The 17,174-nt window shown below is 43.0% G+C and overlaps 1 protein-coding gene across 3 annotated transcripts in view; it reads right to left on the bottom strand.

The window, feature by feature from the left end:
* Positions 1 to 12,435, bottom strand: part of LOC141107985 (fibronectin type-III domain-containing protein 3A-like) — a 140,148-nt gene extending 127,713 nt beyond the window's left edge. For all 3 annotated transcript variants that reach the window (XR_012235993.1, XM_073599112.1, XM_073599113.1), the window contains exon 1: positions 12,236 to 12,435. The gene's annotated coding sequence lies outside the window, so the exon portion shown is untranslated. The remainder of the gene's footprint in view (positions 1 to 12,235) is intronic.
* Positions 12,436 to 17,174: the final 4,739 nt, after the last annotated feature.

Genomic DNA, 17,174 nt, shown 5'->3' with positions numbered 1-17,174 from the left:
TGAGCAGTGACAGGTTCGTTCTAATGAAACCCATCAAAAAAAGAACTCAGAGCTGCAACTGCCAACTTGTTTTTATAAAAATATAAGCCTTGGGCCTGTCATCATCCATGCGTCACTATTTTTAAAAGGAGCTTCCCTGATAGAAGAATTCAGCCACTGAAAAACTGCATTCTTCCTCCACTTCAGTCACATAGGCAGTAGTAAAGCAAGGATGTGGGTGACACCCTTAGAGCTTGTGATCAATGCCAGGTGCTATATTATTATCCCAAAAGGTCCCAAATAAGCTTGTATAAAGGTGAATTTCAAGTGCATGAAACTTGAATAATCTAAATACCCCTCCCAAAAAGCTAACTTAAAGTGTTACTAAACCCCCAACAGTAAAATTAATCTGTATATGCGGTAAAGCACGCTTGTTATATATACCGTGGAACCCTGTGCATTGTGTAAAAAGTGGGTTTGAACGTGTCTTCTCTGATCCTCCCCTTCTTCCACTGTCCCCAATCCATCTCCTGATCATACAAGGGCATTGGAGTCACTCTGTACATGCTTACTTTGGTGTGTATTGCTAAAGAGTTTTTTTTTTATTTCTTGGGAGGGTGCATGTGATCAACACAGGGACAATCAGCACTGTCCAGACAGAGGGTCAGGGGTCCCGCAGGCTCAAAGGACAGAGCAGAATTAAAACCCCTCCTACAAGCTTCAACTAGACACTGATAGAAGTGACACAAGACTGCTATATACTGCCAATGAGAAAAGGTATTTAGCAGTTTATATTTACTAAAATAATTGTACTTCCATGTTCTGTGTCCTGTGGGGGGACCAGATATAGTGAATGCAGGGTCCTGGGTTTAGTAACACTTAAAAAAACAAAAACAAAAGGAAACCAAAATCAGTGCTGTAGCTTTCACAGTGCAGCTAGTCCTAAACATCACAATGCTTCTACCATTGCAATGTATAGTGCTGAATTCCCATTGAGGGTGAAAGTCTCTAGTACAAGGTCATACTAAAAATCTATGCATGGTAAGATCTCACCAATCTTCCAGGTAGTTGGCATTTTCTTCCATCTTTAGGTTCTCCAAACACAAACAAAACACCAACAGGTTTATCTGATGAGGCAAGTTTTACAGCACTGTACCCACTGCAATATATCAGAATGAATATGGTCTAAAATACCGAAAATTTCAGCTTTGCTCGTAAATAACAGCTTAAAAATAATATAGCATAAAGCCACTTAACATCTTTCGTCTCGTTCCAATCTCTATACAATGGCCATTTTCAGCACAAAAACGTCTTTGCATTGCAGAGTGGCAGCTAATCACTGAATATCAGAACGATAAGCTAAGGAGATCTGATATCTTAGAGAGAACAAGGAAGTCACTGTTTGTCTATGGGAAAAGAGCATCTATATAAGCGAAAAAAAAAATAAAGCCAACCCTGCAGAGTATTAGCTTACTCATTTTTGAAAAGGCTATTTATAGGAGAGCCGAAGGTCTGCCAGGAAACACTTCTAGACGTTCATTCTTCAATGTCATTGGCAAGGTATTGCCTGAATACAGCCTAGGGAAGATTAACTGATTGGGGGCATTAAACTTGTTACAACAATATAGAAGCAGGTTCACCTAAGCATCCCACTTGTGATGGCATGTTCCATGGAAAAAAAAAGGAAAAATGGAAGAGTATTTGCAGACATACGCTGCAGTCAGTAACAACAGTGTCGGCAGCATACAGGGATTGCATGGAATTTTACAAGGCGGATTTTGATTCATTGTAATGGAATACAATACAGACGGCTAGGGCTGCTTAGAGAATTGATAAGTGGAGGCTGAATCATATGAAAGGGGGGAATATGCCAACTGCACAGCTGTTCAACTGGGACTAAGTCCATACTGGTCAGGAATGAGAACATCATTATATCATAGGTGGGAACAGCTGGAGAGTAGAGTAAAGTGTGACTTTTATAGCGAACAAGGGACCTTTTAATATAAATCGTCAAACTAAAGAACTTTCTGTGTCACCTACAGCAACCAAACTCTCGTTTCCTATAAAACTAAAGGGAAAAGTCCAACTAGCCAACTTAGGGCAACAGACAGTTCTTGTATATAACACAGTAAAATTACACATAAATGGAGCTTGGAGCTTCTATTCAGCCAGTCCTGAGATTTAAATATTCCTGGCAGACAGCACAGCAAGGCTGGTGACCAGACTTATGCTGGGTACACACGGGACGTTTCTTTTTTGTTTAACCCAGCAGGCATCGCCGTACTAACATATCCAATGTTAGTACGGCAATCTCCCTGCTGAGCTATTGTGTTCTGACAGAAGGACTGCCCCCCTCTCTCTGCCAGAACAGTAATCAGCGCTTGCAGCCACTGACTGAGCGCTGATTGGATGACATTCTTCCAGCATGCTCGTTCGACAGAAGCAGGTCACGAGAACAGCTTCTGTTGGACAAGAAGCTGTATACACAGGCTAAAAGTTGACAGATTTCTGCTGAATTGACCGTTTGAGCGATTTGTACCCAGCTTCAGCCCTGTCGCGGTTAAGCAATAACGCTTTGTCACCACCCCAACCTGTGACTGGACAGTGGAGGAGTAGTAGCATACGGATGAGCTCATCCCTACTGCTCATCTCTCTCATGGCCCTTGTCAGCATTTTTTGACGAAGGCATACTTGATCGGCTCCCAGTGTACAATTACACCAGTGTACAATTGTTCAGAAAAATAAAGCCATGCTTTACTAATTGCTCATTAGTCCTAGATTATGATGGTGGTGATTACTATGGTGCTGCAGAGCTATGAGAGTTGGTGGGACTGTCACCTGTGGTTGATGTAGCGTTTCCAGGACTGAAGACACAAAAAAACCCTACTAATGAGCCATGCTTACAAACTTGAACACTGGGCACTTATTCTTTTTGCCCATGACCTAAGCTAATCGATCCTTCTCTTCAATTCCTCTCTGCAGATAATTACTTATCACCAAGACCCAAGCAACGCAGCCTACAGCAGAGGTGGTTTACATACCATGCTGCCAATCCTCTTGTCTCTTGCCCACACAGTAGATCCCCATAGAAACCTGTAGGGCTTGTCCCCCTTCATCACCAGCTGGGAGATGAAGGTGAATGAGCACCATGAAATAATTTTATAGGACTCTACTGGCCAGGCAGGAGACAAAAGGACTTGAGGTGTGGGATGTAAACAATCCCCAGGTCTGGGGTCTCAGCATCTGCAGAAGGAGAAGATAAGATTGACATATTAAAGGAAACCTGTGTAGAGAAATATATCCAGGCTGCCAATGCTGTCCTTCTGAATATGTCAGTTGCCTGGTTAGAATTCTGTTCTTCTGGTTTCAATACCTTCTAAATCAGTGACCTAGAACTAGCGTGCAAATTATAATGGTCAAAACTCCTGCACTATTGTTCTGGGTCAATAGCCCAGAATGTACAATAGACAGTGATTAAGCATAACACCCAAAAAAATAGCATTTTTAGGAGGAGAGGTTGGCCTCCAAACTCGCTCTTAACAGGTTTCCTTTGAATTAAATCTAAATCCAATTATTAAAAAAACTCTTATATGCTTTAAAAGTAGAACACCAATTCCTTCTGCCTGAGAGAAAAAAATTGCCAAGTTCTGTTTGCCCTCCCCATACTGTCCTCAACCTCCTCCTCTGTCTATTGTCACGGGTCCTCTTTGGGCTAAATGACAGTGAGCATCATCCTACCCATCTCCTGTGATGCCAGCCTATCACTGACACACACCTGCGGGTGCATTATCAAAGTCTGGGATCCCAGTACTCCTGGACTGAGCTCCAGTCAGTCGAGGAAAGCCTACACCCTTGATGTCGAGAAAGAGGAGGCACGGCCCTAGGATCAGTGGACCGGCTAGATAACTGCAGTAAAAAAAGTATGTATTTGAAAAAAAAAAAAATCAGTATTTTTCAATCTGCAACTTTCATTAAAATGAAAGCCGTGATGGCACTCATAGGCTCCAATGGCCCTGCCATTGTTAGTGCTCCCTCCTCTCCCCTACAGCAGCATGTGACCAAACCAGAGTGGATGAAAAAGAGATAAGTACACAGATCTTTTTTTATACAGCGCAGTAAGTAGTGCATATCCAGCATGGTCAATGAGCAGAAATTAAAGTGATAGTAAAGTGCACTTTTTTTTTTCCTTTTTAGAAAAAAGGTCTCCAGCGGCACGATGTCACGGCTTCCATCTTCATCCGTGCTTCCTTCAAGGCTCAAGTCCTCTGGAAGTCTGATTGCCCGTGCCACGATGACGTCACTTCTGTGCTTATACACTGGAGTCACGGACCGCGGCATGGAGCTCTGAAGGGATGGCACACGGGTATGCTGTCCCTTCAGAGTGCATGTGCCAGTAACGTCACCGGCTGCAGTGTGAATATCTCCTAAACAGTGCAAGTTTAGGAGATATTCACTACAGGTAAGCTTTATAAATGGCTTACCTGTAGGTACAAGTTAAAAAAAAAAGGGTTTACTTCCACTTTAAATAACGCAATCCTGTGAGTATTTTTCGCTAAATGTATATATAAATATATGCATATTTATAAATTAATTTCCTTGTCGAGCACACAGCCTTTCCTAGTCAAGCAAGCACACAGTTAAACTTACAGCAGCCTAATCCACCTCACTTGTGTGATAAAAAACCTATATTTGGACAGAATGTTGAGTCAGTCATTTCCTCTTGTTGGCATTGCTAGCATTCTGAGAAGGACACTCATTTCCAGATAAGGGTTATTGGGGAAAATGCAGCAATACAAGCAAGAATACAAAATAATTGCAGCACTAATGGAATAACTTATAATTTTCAAATTTTCAGATGAAAAAAAATAATAAATAGAAAAACTAAAGCAAAGTCCCAGTGAAAATTCCAGTCCATAAATAAAGGGTTTTTTGATTTAGATACCTTTTAAAGAGAGCCCATTACACAGTAAAATGAATATTTTAGGTACTACACATGTGGACTAACAGACCTTCCTCTAAATTAGCACATATTGCATTGTATTAAAGATCCAGTATGTCACATTTTCAATGTTAAAGCCTAAGTTTAGTCAAAACATTATTAAAAAAAAAAAAAAAAAAAAAATCGGTACAATGGACATTTCTTAGGCCCCTTTCACACTGGGGCGGTTTGCAGGCGTTATTGCGCTAAAAATACCGCCTGCAAACCGCCCCCCGCTGTTTGTTCAGTGTGAAAGCCCGAGGGCTTTCACACTGAAGCGGTGCGCTGGCAGGACGGTAAAAAAAGTCCTGTCAGCCGCATCTTTGGAGCGGTGAAGGAGCGGTGTGTTCACCGCTCCTAAACCACTCCTGCCCATTGAAATCAATGGGACAGCGCGGCTATAGCCGCGCTGTACGAGCGGTTTTAACCCTTTTTCGGCTGCCAGTGGGGGTTAAAACCGCACCGCTAGCGGACGAATACCGCCGCAAAAACGACGGTAAAACAGCGCTAAAAATAGGGCTGTTTTACCGCCGACGCCCCCACGCCCCAGTGTGAAAGGGGCCTTACAGTCAGTGTTACGAGTCCCTTGATCTTATGGCTGCAAACTTAGTTAAAATCTTCCTCCTCCGAAGGCCCCCTACCCTCCCTCCGCCATAATCGTCCAGCGCCATGGGGGTTAATAGAGACAAGGTACCTACATGTGCACTCATCAAGGGTGCATGCATTTTCCAAACCCCCCCTACCCCCCCTTCCAAATTAGTAACTGTACTATAGCTTATATGAATAAAACACAATTTATGAATAGAGGAGAGGACAGGTGGATGCATTAAAAAGGTCCACCACCTCCATTCATAGAATCCACACTATAGCGTCTATGAACGAAAAGTGATCTATGAATGAGTGAATAAAAGATCCACCTCCTCCATTCATAAATCGTTTGACAATGCCTTCATCCGAGCAGTGGATTTTATTTAGCTGCGCATGCGTGACTCACACAGATCAACCCATTGGTCCTGCCTTTTTTTTTTTTTTTTTTTGAGAGCTGCGACAAAGTTACACTGTACAGTCAGTGCTCATTCACACCAGCACGTTGCAAGTCACATGCACGGTTGGGCTGCAGTGGCATCTAATTATGCGCTTTTTTAAAATCCTTATCCACCGTATCCAATATTAGCAAAAACTTTTTAAAAGTTTACTTTTACTAAATCCAGCCTAACCCCTCATAATCACAAATATTCCAATTATTACAAACCACTGATGTAAATATGTAAATGTACCTTTATCTTACTGCTGCAGCCTTCAGCAGATAATTTCTGATAGTTACTAATACAACAACAAAGCATAATGAGATCCTCAACCAATGAAAGTTCTTTTTTTTTTTTTTTCTTTGCTTGATAACTTTTGGACATTCTACTACAACAATTTTGAGACCTTTCTCCGCTAAAGTATTAAAACATCCTACAAAGGAACTGGAGCAGCCTTACTCAACCTTTTTACCAAGGAGGAAAAACCTTGAAAAAGCTTTCACGTTTCAGGAAACCCCCTCCAAAAATGATATCTTCATCAGTACATTTGAGTGATCAATAGCTTGCAGAAAGTTTTAAAGGTAAAAAAAAAAAATAATGTGATGTACCCAAACCCCCTCCTCTATTACCAAGTGAAAATTATGAGTTTAAACAAATAAACTGAAATTTTAAGTGATCCCTGAAGCTCCATTCACACCTGAGCGTAGCGATGTACCTGCTTTTTTCAGGCATTTTCTTTTAAAGCGTTTTGCAGCTTTTTCCCCAAGCATTTTTAAAGCTTTTTAGAAGTATATTACAAGGGTTTTTTGTTTAGCAAAAAGAAAGAACTATGGGGAGGAGAGGAAATTATGGGTGTAGAGCTGCTATTTGAGCAGAAAACACTTGTAATCTGCCAAAAAGAAGCTCACATACTTTGAATGAAAGGCATTTTGCTTCAGGTGACAGAACACTCAGGTGTGAACAGGGGTCATTGAAATTAATATAATTTGACTTGATAAAGCGTTTTAGTGCTATAAGCAGAAAATCGCTAAGGTGTGAACAGGGCCTAAAACCTGCCATATAAACAGCTAAATTTTGAGCCGATTCCTAATGAAAATTTAATGTGGAGCCAATGCAAACACTGACAGCCGAACAGTGACTGCATCCAATCAGATGCGGACACTGTTCAGGTATTCTAATAGCCATACGTGCCAGCTGTCAGAATACAAGAGTCAGCAGATGAGACTCTTTTACCCATGCTTCTTAGCAAGAATAGAGGAATCCATTAGATTGTCTGCCACTTTTCTCTCTTCAAAGTCACTTGCAGCCTTTGGAGGATCCCTGGTGGGAAAAGGTTGGTCTGGACAATCCTAGGAGCCAGGTAGCCAACAGATCTATACAAATCACAGCTAGTTTTTGTTTTTCTATTAACTATAATGACTTTGAAAGCAGCGCCTTCGTGGCTTTCTAAAAAGTTTTTGGTGCTAAGGTGATTGCTGACCTATATTAAACACAATTATACATTGTCACTTTTCCTTGTTCTGGATAAAAAAAAATTAAAACGACTACCTCTAAATGAGGCCAGTCAAGAACAAAACAAAACAAAAAAAAAACAAAAAAAAAAAAAAAAAAAAACAACCTTTTACTATGAGAAACCACCTTGTATAAGACAAAAAACAAAAAAGCTAAAACTTTTTACATTTGAAAAGTGGAGGGTCAAAACCTGACAGGTTTTTATTGATTACTTGTTCCTCATCAGGGACATTTTCTGGTGACCAATGCCACAGGACAAAAAATAGGGGGAACTTAAAATTTTCCAACCAACATAACAGGAAATTTCCAAGTGGGGAAAACCAATACAGTAACAACACTATTAAAGGGGAGATTTCCCATCTGTTCCTTGTCTCTCTGCAATAGGAAATTAGTGAAAATGTGTTTGCTGGTGAGGCCCTGACTTTCTACCCTGCACCTAAACTCTGCCTACCCAACAGCTCTCCAACTTACACATCATCCGCAAAACTAATTGATAACTAGAATGCCGGTGGTATGGACAACACACCACTTGTATATCAGTCCTGCTGTGACCCCAGGAGACTAACGCTACATAGGCAATTCTTACTAGCTCAGTTGTACTATTAAAAACAGTTGTAAACCCTCAAGGTTTTTCACCTTAATAGATTAAGGTGAAAAACCTTCTGTAGTGCAGCAGCCCCCCGTTTTACTTACCTGAACCCGATATTTTCAGCTATGAGATCAAGCCCAACAGCTCCAGCCGCTTTCTCGAGTCCTCATTGGACCGATTGACAGCAGCAGGAGCCATTAGTTCCCGCTGTCAATCAAATCCATTGGCACAGGAGCCGGGCCGAGTCTTACTGTCTGTGTCAACGAATGGAGCATGCCCGCACGAGTGTGCCCTTGGAAAGCGGGTCTCCCAGGGGGCACTCCATATGAGGGAAGAGCCATGAGCTGGGGGGGGGGGGCGCAGAAGAGGAGGATCGGGCAACTCTGTGCAAAACCCTTGCACAGAGGAGGTAAGTAGGCCATGTTTGTTATAAAAAAAAATTTAAAAAAAGGAAGAAGCTTTACAACCCCTTTAATGTCTTGTAGTTGAGAGCTTAAGCACCTGGGATAATGAGCATAGAACTGCTTTGGGAAATGAGCTTCAAATCCCTCAGGGTTGAAGAGGACCTAAGGGGGGAACTCCTCTCACTTTGAGAGATTTCCTCTAACTTCCTGTTGCATCTCTGGCACAAAGCAATGGGAAATTTCCCCAAAACTAAACAGTCAGCAAAAAAAAAAAAAAACAAAAACAAAGACTGGCAGGAGTTCTATTCCCTCCTCTATCCAAAAAAAAAAAAAAGTCCATTCCTTATACCACAGAACACCAATATTTAGGGTGCTCACATGCAGAAAAAAAAAAACATAAAGATAAAATTTGTTAACTACATTAGCTTTCTTTAGGCTATTTCTTCTTTGTTTTCACCTAGGGATCTTGCCAATAAAAAAACGTCTTGCCTTGGGTGTGTCAACTTCGAATGGAGGAGCAATAGAGATACCTTGGGACAGCAGCATTTTCAACCTGTGGATAATGTTAGACTAGCAGAGTTATATGGACTTGGCTAACAAATTAAAGCCAAACTCCAGCTCACACTTTACAAGTAGTTACAGTAACAGCTTTTTTTCCCCTTTTGGGATAAAGATTTTTCAAAAGGCTGGTTTCACATTGCTGCTCTTTGGCCACTGTAGCCATGGTTTTGGCTGCAAGCCCATAGATTTTTCTTTTTCTTTAGGTTGCGCTTTTTCTGAACGCACACTGAGAACCCTGCATGCTGCATCTTTGGTGCACTTTCAGAAAACGCACAACCTAATAGGAAGTCTATGGGACCATGGTTAAAACGTGTAAAAACCATGGATACACCCGTACTGGGGCCAATCCAGTGTGAAACGGGCCTAAATGAATAAAAGCTGACCACTGTAAACACCCCTCTCAGTATTACATGTCTAAAACCTCTAACTGCTACTTTTCCTGGACAGTTTGGTCTGTAAAAACGGAAGCTAAAAAATTAAACAGACTTACCGGCGGAGTCTCCAGGAGAAAATAAAGGGAAAAAAGGCCTGAGGGCTCATTTATAATAAGTGCCATGGGGCAGTAAAAAGCAGGTGGCTTAGCTGCGGTATTAACCAACATCCCCCCCCCCCCCAAAAAAAAAACAGGGCTTGCCGTCTCCAAGGACAATACACGTGGCAAAAATTAAACCCCCCCAACTAAACTTTACTATTAACAACTGTGAGTAGGTGGCTCTTGATTGTAGAAGGGCATGCAATGTCTCTTCTGCAATAACAAACACTTACCTGTCTGCTCACAATTTTCTATTGAATGCACACTGAGTTGCGCATGCACAGCTCAGTGTGCATTCTCAACACACTCTGGCTGTGTTTGAATGACCGACTCCTGTGTGCATATGCAGTATGAAGTCATTCCACCACCAGTCAATCAAGAGGTCAAAAATTCAGAACTCAGAAGTAGTTGGGGAGAGAATAACAGCAGCTGATGAGGGATGTAACTTGGAAGGTGGAGGTGACAGTAAAGCGGCAACATGCAACCAGTCAACAGTGATCTACCATGATCTATTTTCAGAGAGGCAGCAAGGGCTTTGCACATCTAAACCAGCACTTAGCCTTGGATCACATCGGTGCGGCTTTGAAATCGTGCTACTTCAGCACAAAATGCACTGTCGATTTCATTGCGGCTTGTGACTTCAATTAACAGAAGTCTATGCAAGTCACAATGAAACTGGTAAAAAGTAGCATAGGAACCTTTCATAAATCGCAACATGAATGGTTCTATTGCCAGCAATGGGGTGCGACTTGTCATGCGATTTGAAAGTTCCAAATCTCATGACAAGTCGCACCAGTGTGAACTGGGAAAAAAAAAGAACTTTATGAAAATAAAACATAACATGGGTGAACAGGCAGTATTTGTAATGCAGAAGAGACATGCTAAGGCTGGCCATACAATAAACAAATTTTCTTAATCAATTTCCTTTAGACTGACCTGCGTAAATTGACGGCGCTATATAAGTAACTTAAATAAATAAATAAAAACTCAGCATTGCGGAACTTCTACAATGAGTTGTGCATGCGCAGGGATGGACAGGCAGACAAGTAGCTTTAATTCAGAAGAGACTTAGGCTGGCCATACATTTTACAATTTTCCTATTCAATTTTCTTCAGATTTACCTTCAGCTATATAGTGTAAGGGCCTGCCCGATTGCTTACAATTGAAATAGTGTTTAGGTTTGACCTCATATTATGTGGTTTTGGTAAATCTAAAAAGGGAAACTGAATAAGGTATGTGCAGCCTAAGTCTCTTCTGCATTAAAGTTACTTACCTGCCTGTCCATCTCTGCACAGTGAGCTGCGCATACACAATTCATTGTAGATGTTCAGCAATGCTGAGTTGATTTGAACTCCCGCACATACACTGGAGTGATGTCATCTTGGTCTGGCAATTGATACCCAGAAACTGGCCACCAGAAGATGTCAATGGCAAGTGGGGACGCCACATCTCCAGAACTAAGGCGAGCATGGTTCCGCTTAAAAAAAAAAAAAACAAACAACACCACATCTAAGAACTGGTAAGCGGCGATATATTACATTGTTGTCTCTAGGTTGAATTCCGCTGTGACAAGCCTGGGTTGTAGAATTCTTGCTTTGTTACCCGTTGATGAAGACAATCAGCATTTCAATTTGCTCTAAACTTTCCAGCCATGCTCTCCTTACCCTAACATCCCTTCAAGAAAAACATTAACACCAAACAAAACCAAATATTTTGGCCCCCCAAACTTCTGCTGCAAATATTTACAATGACAACAAAAAAAGGAGCGGTGGCTTCCATCTGTGGAAGTGATGGGACTGAGATTCTTGAGGAGGGGGTGGCAGTAATTGACAATCCAGAAGCTCATTCAGTTCCTGAATAGCCCTAATCCTAGACTCTGGCCCCCACAAGGCATTCACTTTACCCCCCCCACTGACATTGGAGCCCGCCTGCAACAAGTAACTGTCCATGAGGGTGACGTCACCTGAAAAGTCAATAGCCCTTTGTTATGACTTGGAGCGAGGAAGAGGGGGTGAAGACTGAGCCGCCTCAAGGAGATCCCTGAATAAAATAAATAGGAATGGCTGGGAGGAAGACTTCTAAAAACCAGAGAGAGAGCGCTGTGATTGGGGGGGGGGGGGGGGGGGGAGAGGAATCTACAAGGAGTGAGAGAGGAGGAGGGGGGGGGGGAGGCGCAGAGCTGTCTGCAGCCTACGTGGCATTTCCAGGAGGCAAAGGTAGGGGCGCTGCAGACTGGGGGCACATCCATCACCCCCATCGGGGCTATTAACCCCTGCCTTCCTCTCTTTAACCCTTGCAACACCAAAAAAAAAAAAATCACATGCATTCTCTGGCCAACTCAAACCATAGAAGGAAAAAAGATATATATTTTTTTTTTTTTTTAAACTGATTAACCAAAGTGAAGATGCAACCAATCAGATCTTTCCAATAATAAAAAAAAAAAAAAAAAGAATTAAAAAAAAAAAGGGAGTGACTACAGCCCCAGATCACAAATGTACCCCTAATCAGCAACAGGCTGCAATCAGGTGCCAACTGCATTATTATTATGACGACGATGAGTCCCCCTGGTCATGTGACCAGGCCAGGCATACCGGGAGCCGGTGTCCCGTACTGTTCAGCTGGAATGCGGTGTCAGCGAAGCGTAGCGGTGCTTACCTGGGTGCGGTCGGTAGGAAGCCGAGGCAGGGGGGCCAAGAGGAGGAGGAGGAGGGGGGGGGGTGACGGGGTGAAGAAGACGCAAGGTCGCCCGGTGTCCGTCTTCCTGCGCCGTGGTTTCCCCGGGGCCGCTGCAATCTCAGTGCGCAGTTCTCCCACTGCCGGGCTGCAGCGCCATGCTGGAATGCGGGGAGGTGCGCCTGCGCAGAAGCTGCCGGGCACAGACGGCCCAGACGGCTCCGCCCACTGCTCTCCACAGTGTGCTGGCAGAGAGATATGTGCCCCCCTCCTCCTCCTCCTCCTTCTTCTCCCCTGCTAGGAAAATCCACACTGACCCCCTTCACTGTACAAATAGTTTCAGTGCATGGGAAATCCACACAGCCCCGGCATTGTGTGCTCATTGGCAGACATACATTGCAGCCCCAGTCATCTTTCACAGAGGTGCCACTTCTCCCATCTCCACACACAAGATATGGGATTGTCAGGCTCCCTCACTCACCCCACTTTGGTTTCTCAGACATGGTGGCTGCTGACGTATTCAATGTTTTCCACAGACCTTCAGCCATACAGTGCTAACTTAGAGGACTTAAAGGTGTTCTCTGCCTGGTTATTAAAGTGTATCTAAAGACCAAAACTTTTTATTTCCATTTTGAATAGAGTCAAATTTTTGCTATCTGTATCCCATTCAAATGATTTCCCTTCACTTCCTGTCCTGTGGACACAACAGGAAGTCTCTCCTAACTAAGGCAGGTCATATAAAGAGAGCGAATTTTGATTGGTGCCTGATACACAGGCTGAATTTCAAGCCGTGCCGGCTCCCTCCACCCTAACACCTTTCCATCTGAAAGTCCAAAGAGCCAGGCGGAAATTTCCCAACCAAATAACGCTTGTATTCAGTCAGATTCAGTCAATGTTTAGGTATTCTGACAAATGTGGGTGCAGCGGGAGATTAGCCCATCTACATTTTTTTTTGATTTTGCAAGATTACTATATCATTTTGATGTTTTTTTAAATTTTGGACAGAGCAAGGGAGGGTTATCGCATGACAACCAGGAAGCTGATACAATCTGACAGGAAGACCTAACGAACGACCACAGCGTCATCGTAGTTCATTGAAAACTACAAGCCAACAGCCGCAAGGGCTGCCAGACCTTGTAGTTTTCCATTCACAGAGGACTATGAATGAGTGACGCGTCTGGGTGGGCAGATTTATTATGAGTACTTTATTTTTCAGTGTGTATTGAGACCTTTTGAGATGATCCAGAGTAGATGGACTATGGCAACCATCTTCTGGAACTAGATTTAACTTGGACTGCAGCATTTTAGCAGATAGTGAATTAGCTCAGAGTAGATTTACTCAGTGTTAAGTACTTTGAAGAAATATTCTAGTTCAGGTTAGAAAACTCACCTCCACACAAATAGAACATTCTTTGAGTTAAGGTGGGTACACATTATAAGAAAATCAGGTGGACGATAGCATGGTGTTGTTTCACAGCTAGTCGGAACCGAGGAAGGAACTAATTTGCGAAAATTCTCTGATGACAAAGGCTTTTTTTTGTTGTTTATTGTTTCTGATCATGTCTGATCAGTCTTTCTTATCTGACTTTTCTCGTACAAAAACCATGTGAAAACAGTACACATTAAACCAAAATCATTCAGTCTATTCACATATGATCAAAGTTTGTTCCTTCGGAAATTTACGTTTGCAAAATCTGAACCGGATGTCGAAAGTTGTGTACATACTATACCAAAATCGAATGATCATGCCTTGTACGGAGTGTCAAGCCACATTGTTTTGTAAATTCATGAATTGACAGTAATATTTTAAAAATATTAAAAAATAAAAATGACTTATCCAGGTAGGGTATTCCTGGTGACATCCTTGACTAAACATGGACATGACAACCTTTGGGCAATGATGTCACGAGGGTAGCAGTCATTCGTGGTGAGTCTCCATCAGGAGCAGACACATCAGTGGATTAGCTTATTTTTTGCTTTGGCATGTATCAGACGTCATTAATTATGATCGATGTGTATCTGTATTTTAGGCCCTAGTGGGTTTTGATGCGCGGTGAGGAGAATGCGTCACCCCATTCTACTAGGGACGTACCCAAATCCACAGTTCCACTCAAGACTTGCCCGTCTTCTACATGGACAGTTTGGTTGCTGGCCACTGTAGTTCATCACCACTCCCCATCAGAAATATGAAAAATGTATCAGCCACACTCCACTCTTAGTTCCTTTTGCTGTATTTATTGATTATCTGCAGAGTAACTGCATGCAACAATGTCTTCATCTGGGAACCAACCTTTGATGTGTTTCACCACCCCTGCCTTGCTCACAAGGATATGGGGGGGGGTTATCCCTATCCTCTTCTATCCTTGTGAGCAAGCCAGGCATGGCAAAATGCATCAATGAAGGTTGGTTCCCAGGTGGAGGCATTGATGTATGCAGACACTTTGTTGACAACTAATATATATGGCAAGAACAGCTAAGAGTGGAGTGCAACTGATACATTTTTTCATACCCCATTCTACTGTTACACTTAGTAAATCTGATTAATTGGCAAAGCACGTTACCACCTTCAGGGGTACCCCAACTCCACCAAGAGGTACTGGCACATACCTACAACAGCCTTGCTATTGCCACCACTCTGCCAGAATGCTGAACAGCTCTAGTTATACAAAGCCCCAGGTATATTTGACCTCGTTCAACCCCCTTTAGTTACATTGTAGTTAGAGTGAGGATTGTAGCAGACTTTATACTCTTTTTTTTCTGCTACAGCTATCAGTGAATAGATGCTTAGTTACCTATTGCATTTGAATACGCAGGATCTTGGAGAGGTCTCATACTGTGTGGATCTGAGTCAATAGTTATCAACACTTTAAAATTGTTTAGGTGCATCCATTGTAATGCATATGGGAGAAAAAAATTGCTAAAATAAACAGCAGCAACTCAAATGTGTGATATCACAAAAAAACAACATAAGCTGGAACAGAGTCGCGCTCAACTAATATGCATAACATAAATATCTACTGATAAAAAGTCCTCCCAACGTGTACAGCATCAAATATCCAGTAGTAAACAGTCCTCCTTATTACAGAAGAGAAATATAAAAGCATATACAGCTTAAAACATCTGATGCTACACAGTCCTCCTTATTGGATGAAGAATGAGGTAAAGAACAGGGTGATAGGTAAGCAAGAGTGTCAAAATCTTGAGCTTTTAGTCCATATGTAGACTCTCAGACACAATGTAATCCCCTGTGCAATGGACACCATATGAGACCACCACCGAATGTAAGGAATGCCTGCTTACCAGATACATTGGACCTTTAGAAAGGCCAGTAGCACTTGTGGCTGATTACCCTGTGAGGGCCTTAAGGTTGTGGTGCGGCCAAAGATCTGTGATCCTACAGGCTCTCTCTCTTCTGATGTCTAAGGATGTCCCACTCAAAGAAAATAAAGAGAGCTCCATCATGTGAATCCAAAGATTTATTGGTTTAAAAGTAAATTCCCATACGTGGCCGGTGTTTTCATTATTCCTCCATGTATGGGAACTTACTTTTATCCACTTGCCGCCCGCCATAGAGCAGAATGACGGCGGCAAAGTGGTTTCAATATCCTGACTGGGCGTCATATGACGTCCTCAGGAAAGTAAGCCGCAGCACACCCCCGGGGGCGCGCATCGCGGCGATCGTTGTTGCGGTGTGTCAGTCTGACACACCGCAACTCCGATCTAGGTAAAGAGTCTCTGAGGAAGACTCTACCACGTGATCAGCCGTGTCCAATCATGGCTGATCACGATGTAAATAGGAAGAGCCGGTGATCGGCTTTTCCTCACTCGCGTCTGACAGACGTGAGTAGAGGAGAGACGATCGGCTGCTCTCCTGACAGGGGGGGGTCTGTGCTGATTGCTTATCAGCACAGCCCCCCCCTCGGATCCCGCCCAGGACCACCATCATGCCGCCCAGGACCACCAGGATGGCCATCCATACTGGACCACCAGGTATGCCCCCCCTAGACTCCCAGGAAAATACTAATCTGTGCCCAGGCAGCTGCCAATCAGTGCCCACTCACAATACCTACCACTGCCAGTGCCACCAGGGATGCCTATCAGTGCCTCATATCAGTGCCGCGTATCAGTGCCCATCAGTGCGCAGCAGTGCCGCCTATCAGTGCCATCAGTGCCGCCTATCAGTGCCCATCAGTTCCCAGCAGTGCTGCCTATCAGTGCCACCCATAAGAACCCATCTTTGCAGCCTTTCTGTGCCCATCAGTGTCACCTATCAGTGCCCACCAGTGCCACCCATGAGTGCCCATCAGTGCCGCCTATTAATGCCCATCAGTGCTGCATATCAGTGCCCATCAGTGCCGCCTATTAATGCCCATCAGTGCTGCATATCAGTGCCCATTGTCAGTGCCCGCTCATTGGTTCCACCTCATCGGTGCCGCCTTATCAGTGCCCATCAGTGAAAGAGAAAACTTACTTATTTACAAAATTTTATAAAAGAAATAAAAGCAAAAGTTTTATTTCTTTCAAAATTTTTGGTCTTTTTTTATTTGTTTAACAAAAAATAAAAACCGCAGAGGTGATCAAATGCCACCAAAAGAAAGCTCTATTTGTGGGAACAAAATGATAAAAATTTAGTTTGGGTACAGTGATGGATAACCGCGCAATTGTCATTCAAAGTGCGACAGCACTGAAAGCTGAAAATTGGTCTGGGCAGGAAAGTGGTTAAACCAATAAATATTTATGTTATGCATATTAGCCACTTCCGAACCATCGCACGCCAATATACATCTTCTCTTTGAAGAGGGATATCTTTGTTATGGCAGCAGCTAGCTGCCATAACCCCGGTATCCTCTTCTTCAGCGGGAGGTCCGGTTTCTGATAATAGTGGTCTCTACAGCGGATTCGCCACAAGATCACTTTTATC

Source organism: Aquarana catesbeiana, linkage group LG09 (genome assembly GCF_042186555.1).
Source record: "Aquarana catesbeiana isolate 2022-GZ linkage group LG09, ASM4218655v1, whole genome shotgun sequence".
Lineage (NCBI taxonomy): Eukaryota > Metazoa > Chordata > Amphibia > Anura > Ranidae > Aquarana > Aquarana catesbeiana.
This window is presented reverse-complemented; position numbering and strand designations above follow the sequence as displayed.